Source organism: Malus domestica, chromosome 11 (genome assembly GCF_042453785.1).
Source record: "Malus domestica chromosome 11, GDT2T_hap1".
Classification (NCBI taxonomy): Eukaryota; Viridiplantae; Streptophyta; class Magnoliopsida; order Rosales; family Rosaceae; genus Malus; species Malus domestica.
In genome coordinates, this window is record NC_091671.1 from 27,521,383 (window position 1) to 27,527,809 (window position 6,427).

A 6,427-nucleotide genomic window follows, 5' to 3' on the forward strand; every position below is an offset into this window, starting at 1 on the left:
TCGTTTATATATCCATTTCACTAACTAATCACCCCTCCAGCTATAAATAAAATTACTGGAAAAAAAAATCCGCTGTAGCAAAACTAAACTTGTCTAATTTGTTCATAAAGGTTCGACTCATGGCAGCGGAAAATACTTTTGGATTATTGTTTCATATTTTTCATTTTTTTTATATCTATTCCCCTCATTAATCACCCCTAAAGATATAAATAAAATTATTCAAGAAAATAGAACCCAAATCCGCTGTAGCAAAACTAAACTGGGCTAAATTGTTCATCCAGGTTCGACTCCTGGCAGCGGAAATTACTTTTGGATTCTTTCTTTTGTATTTTTCATTTTTATATCCATTTCACTCACTAATCACCCCTCAATCTATAAATAAAATTAATTAAAAAATAAAACACAAATCCCTAGTAGCAAAACTAATCTTGGCCAATTTGTTCTTCCAGATTTAAAAATCGTTTTTAAACTTTTTTCTTCTTTCCAATTTTATATCTATACCACCCACTAATCACCCATAAAGATATAAATACATTATTCAGGAAAATAGAACACAAATCCGCTGTAGCAAAACTAAACTTGGCTAATTTGTTCATCTAGGTTCGACTCCTGGCAGCGGAAACTACTTTTGGATTATTTTTTTGTATTTTGTATATCTATTCCACTCACTAATTACCCAAAAAGGTAGAAATACAATTATTCAAGAAAATAGAACAAATATCCGCTGTAGCAAAACTAAACTTGGCTAATTTGTTCATCCAGGTTCTACTCCTGGCAGCGGAAATTACTTTTGGATTATTTTTTTGTATTTTTCATTTTTTATATCTATTTCACTCACTAATCGCCACTTAAGCTATAAATAAAATTACTGAAAAAATGAAATACAAATCCATAGTGGCAAAACTAATCTTGGCTAATTTTTTCTTTCAGGTTCCACTCTTGGCAGCGGAAAATACTTTTGGATTCTTTTTATTGTATTTTTCGTTTTTATATCCATTTCACTCACTAATCATCCCTCAAGCTATAAATAAAATTATTGAAAAAAAAGAACAAAAATCCGCAGTAGCAAAACTAAACTTGGCTAATTTGTTCATCCAGGTTCGACTCCTGGTAGCGGAAAATACTTTTGGATTATTGTTTTATATTTTACGTTTTTTTGATATGTATTCCACTCACTAATCATCCAAAAAGACATAAATAAAATTATTCAAGAAAATAGAACACAAATCCATTGTAGCAAAACTAAACTTGGCTAATTTGTTCATCCAGGTTCGACTCCTCGCAGCGAAAAAGACTTTTGGATTGTTTTTTTTTGTATATTTCGTTTTTATGTCCATTTCACTCGCTAATCACCCCTCAAGCTATAAATAAAATTACTTAAAGAAAAAACACAAATCCGCTGTAGCAAAACCAAACTTGGCTAATTTGTTCATCGAGGTTCTCCTTTTGGCAGCGAAAAATACTTTTGGATTCTTTTTTTCTTGTATTTTTCGTTTTTATATCCATTTCTATCACTAATCACCCCTCAAGCTATAAATAAAATTACTTAAAGAAAAAACACAAATCCGTTGTAGCAAAACTAAACTTGGCTAATTTATTCATGCAGGTTCAACTTTTGGCAGCAGAAAATACTTTTGGATTCTTTTTATTGTATTTTTTGTTTATATCCATTTTACTCACTAATCATCCCCCAAGCTATAAATAAAATTACTAAAAAACAAAAAACTAAAATCCGCTGTAGCAAAACTAAACTTGGTTAATTTGTTCGTCCAGGTTCGACTCTTGGCGGCGAAAAATACTTTTGGATTATTGTTTCATATTTTTTATTTTTTTTATATCTATTCCCTCACTAATCACCCATAAAGATATAAATAAAATTATTCAAGAAAATAGAACCCAAATCCGTTGTAGCAAAACTAAACTTGGCTAATTTGTTTATCCAGGTTCGACTCCTGGCAGCGGGAATTACTTTTGGATTATTTTTTTTGTATTTTTCGTTTTTTCTATCTATTTCACTCACTAATCGCCCCTCAAGCTAGAAATAAAATTACTTAAAAAATAAAACACAAATCCGTAGTTGCAAAACTAGTCTTGGCTAATTTGTTCTTCCAGGTTTGAAAATCGTTTTTAAACTTTTTTCTTCTTTCCAATTTTGATATCTATTCCACTCACTAATCACCCATAAAGATATAAATATATTATTCAAGAAAATAGAACACAAATCCGTTGTAGCAAAACTAAACTTGGCTAATTTGTTCATCTAAGTTCGACTCCTAGCAGCAATAAATAAAATTATATCCAGGTTTGCCTTATTTGTTCATCTAAGTTCACTCACCAATCACCCCTCAAGCTATAAATAAAATTACTTAAAGAAAAAACACAAATCCGTTGTAGCAAAACTAAACTTGCCTTATTTGTTAATCCAGGTTTGCCTATTTGCAACGGAAAATACTTTTGGATTTTTTTTTTATATTTTTCGTTTTTATATCCATTTCAATCACTAATCACCCCTCAAGATATAAATATATTATTCAAGAAAATAGAACACAAATCCGCTGTAGTAAAAGTAAACTTGGCTAATTTGTTCATCCAGGTTCGACTCGTGGCAGCGAGAATTACTTTTGGATTATTTTTTTTGTATTTTTTGTTTTTTCTATCTATTTCCCTCACTAATCACCCCTCAAGCTAAAAATAAAATTACTTAAAAAATAAAATACAAATCCGTAGTAGCAAAACTAGTCTTGGCTAATTTGTTCTTCCAGTTTTGAAAATCGTTTTTAAACTTTTTTCTTCTTTCCAATTTTGATATCTATTCCACTCACTAATCACCCATAAAGATATAAATATATTATTCAAGAAAATAGAACACAAATCCGTTGTAGCAAAACTAAACTGGGCTAATTTGTTCATCCAGGTTTAACTCGTGGCAGCGGGAATTACTTTTGGATTATTTTTTTTGTATTTTTTGTTTTTTCTATCTATTTCACTCACTAATTACCCCTCAAGCTATAATTAAAATTACTTAAAAAATAAAACACAAATCCGTAGTAGCAAAACTAATCTTGGCTAGTTTGTTCTTCTTTTTTTAAAAATCGTTTTTAAACTTTTTTTTTCTTTCCAATTTTGATATCTTTTCCACTCACTAATCACCCATAAAGATATAAATACATTATTCAGGAAAATAGAACACAAATCCGTTGTAGCAAAACTTAACTTGGCTAAGCTGTTCATCCAGGTTCGACTCCTGGCAGCGGAAAATACTTTCGGATTCTTTTTTTTCGATTTTTCGTTTTTATATCCATTTCAATCACTAATCACCCCTCAAGCTGTAAATAAAATTACTTAAAGAAAAAACATAAATCCGTTATAGCAAAACTATACTTGGCTAATTTGTTAATCCAGGTTCAATTCTTGGGAGCGGAAAATACTTTTGGCTAAACCTTAAACTTGAAGGAAATTTTGTGAAAAACGTGTTCATTTGAGCAACATCTATGACATGCAATTAACAATTAAAGGCGGAATCATGTTTGTATGCACTCAAAAACAAAATATTACACATGAAATTCAAAGCCTAGTAGTTATGTGAACCAAGACTCAACTCAAGAACAAAGTGAGTTGAGAAATTTTATACCTTTGAAGCACCTCTTTGCTTAGCAAAGGTTAATCACTCATGTGAGGACCTTCTTTCCTTTGTTACCTTACTCCTTGGTTCCATGGATGTGGATGGAGGAACTTTGCTTCTTGGCTCCATGCCTTCTTGGATATGGATGGAAGAATTGGTTTCTCCAAAAGTCCCTAAAGTTGGAGACCTCTAAGTTCCGACACCAAGGATGGTTGAGGAAGAAGATGAGTGGCCATGGAAGAGTTAGATGCTAGTAAACTCTCCCATGGTGGCCGACTATTCTAGAGAGAAAAGAGAGAGTTTTTCTCACTTTTCATCCTTAGAAAAACCCTAATGAGGATGGAGTAAAGATACCCCTTTTATGCTTTCAACTTTTTGTATGCATTTTAGACCAAAATGCCCTTCCTCTCTCTATGGCCGGTTTTCCCAAGCCTTTGGGCTGTTTTGGGCTTCTTGACTTTTGTTTGTTAAGTTGTCATACAACTTAAGCTAATGGGCTTGATGATTCGAAGCTCAATTTGGGCTTTAAGGCCCAAAACTAACTCAAGGTTTAAAACGAACTTATTCGTTTGATTAATTAACATATTAATTAATTCTTGCCATAAACAATTAAACCATTTAATTGTCCTTTCTCATCTCCGTCAAATCCTTCAAGCATTATCTTACAAGGTGTGCGATCCATTAGGTTCATTTTAGTGAGGCAATGGGCGATTAGAACTCTTTCAAATTGATTGTGAATTTAAACTTACTTTCAATTCTCCATTTAGTGATTATACATGTTTAGGGCTTCCACAAACCATGAGTGACACCTAGCAGTATGTCATGGTTACCTAAGCTAATCAGAAGAGGTGGAGAACCTATTCAGTTTAGGATTACAATGCAATACGGTATTTCTCTAATACAATACCCTTGACCACATTGTTTGGTTTGATAGTTTATTCATGTCTACTATCCAATGCGATTCATTTACTTATATGATTACCTTGAATGTGATTTGGAACGACTTCCTAAATCTCATTCATACTTTGGCCAGAGATTTTTAATCATATCATAGAGTATTCTCCCTCAAACAGTTTGAAGGTTAGAGATCCCTTGTTGCGCATTTACTTGTCTCCATGGCTAAGTGGCTTAACCCCAACTATGTCGTGGACACCCTCGGATGGAGTGACTTTGGCATAGTCAAAGATCAAGGACCTAACCACAAGATAACTATGATGCCTCAGGTCAAAGGACTACTTTGCATTATCGCAACCATGAGTTCTCATGTGACATGAGTATGAGAACTTCTTGTTGATCGCGTTCAATGAACTCATTCTCTATTGAGCACCTACGTACTTATCTTGGTGTCAGTCACACCAATGACTTGAGACCAGTCACTCTCCTTAAGAGAAGACATAGCACGTACTGATCTTAACGGACTGTCAATGCCCAATTGGCAATCCTATGATCAGGAACGTTTAGAATATGTATACGAAAGAGAATGGTCTCATGAATCAAACTTTTTTAGATCGCATTCCCCTAATTACATATTCCTTGGACTTATTGTTTAATCGTATAACATTTATATGAGATGGCTTCAAACAATAATATTTTCCCTTTAAATTAAACTATATTAGTTTAACATGTGAAATGTCCGTAAAGTATCATCATATGATTGGTTTTAGTGCACATTTCCAACAAAACTAAACTTGGCTAATTTGTTCATCTAGGTTCGCCTCTTGGCAACGGAAAATACCTTTGGATTCTTTTTTTTTTGTTTGTATTTTTAGTTTTTATATCCATTTCAATCACTAATCACCCCTCAAGCAATAAATAAAAATACTTAAAGAAAAAACACAAATCTGTTGTAGCAAAACTAAACTTGGCTAATTTGTTCATCCAGGTTCAACTCTTGGCAGCGGAAAATACTTTTGGATTCTTTTTATTGTATTTTTCATTTTTATATCCATTTCACTCACTAATCACCCCTCAAGATATAAATAAAATTACAAAAAAAAAAAACAAAAATCCGTTGTAGCAAAACTAAACTTGGCTAATTTGTTCATCCAGGTTCGACTCCTGGAAGCGGAAAATACTTTTGGATTATTGTTTTGTATTTTTCGTTTTTCTGATATCTATTCCACTCACTAATCACCCATAAAGATATAAATACATTATTCAAGAAAATAGAACACAAATCCGCTGTAGCAAAACTAAACTTGGCTAATTTGTTTATTCAGGTTCAACCCCTAGCAGCGAAAAATACTTTTGGATTGTTTTTTTTTGTATTTTTCATTTTTATATCACTTCACTCACTAATGACCCCTTAAGCTATGAATAAAATTTCTTAAAGAAAAAAACACAAATCCATTGTAGCAAATCTAAACTTGGCTAATTTGTTCATCCAGGTTCGTATCTTGGCAGCGGAAAATAGTTTTGGATTCTTGTTTTTGTATTTTTCGTTTTTATATCCATTTCAATCACTTATCACCCCTCAAGTTATAAATAAAATTACTTTAAGAAAAAACACAAATCCGTTGTAGGAAAACTGAACTTGGCTAATTTGTTCATCCTGGTTCGACTCCTGGCAGCGGAAAATACTTTTGGATTATTGTTTTATATTTTTCATTTTTTTGACATCTATTCCACTCACTAAGCACCCATAAAGATATAAAAAAAATTATTCAAGAAAATAGAACCCAAATCCGCTGAAACAAAACTAAACTTGACTAATTTGTTCATCCAGGTTCCACTCCTCGCAGCGGAAATTACTTTCGGATTATTTTTTTTGTATTTTTCATTTTTTATATCTATTTCACTCACTAA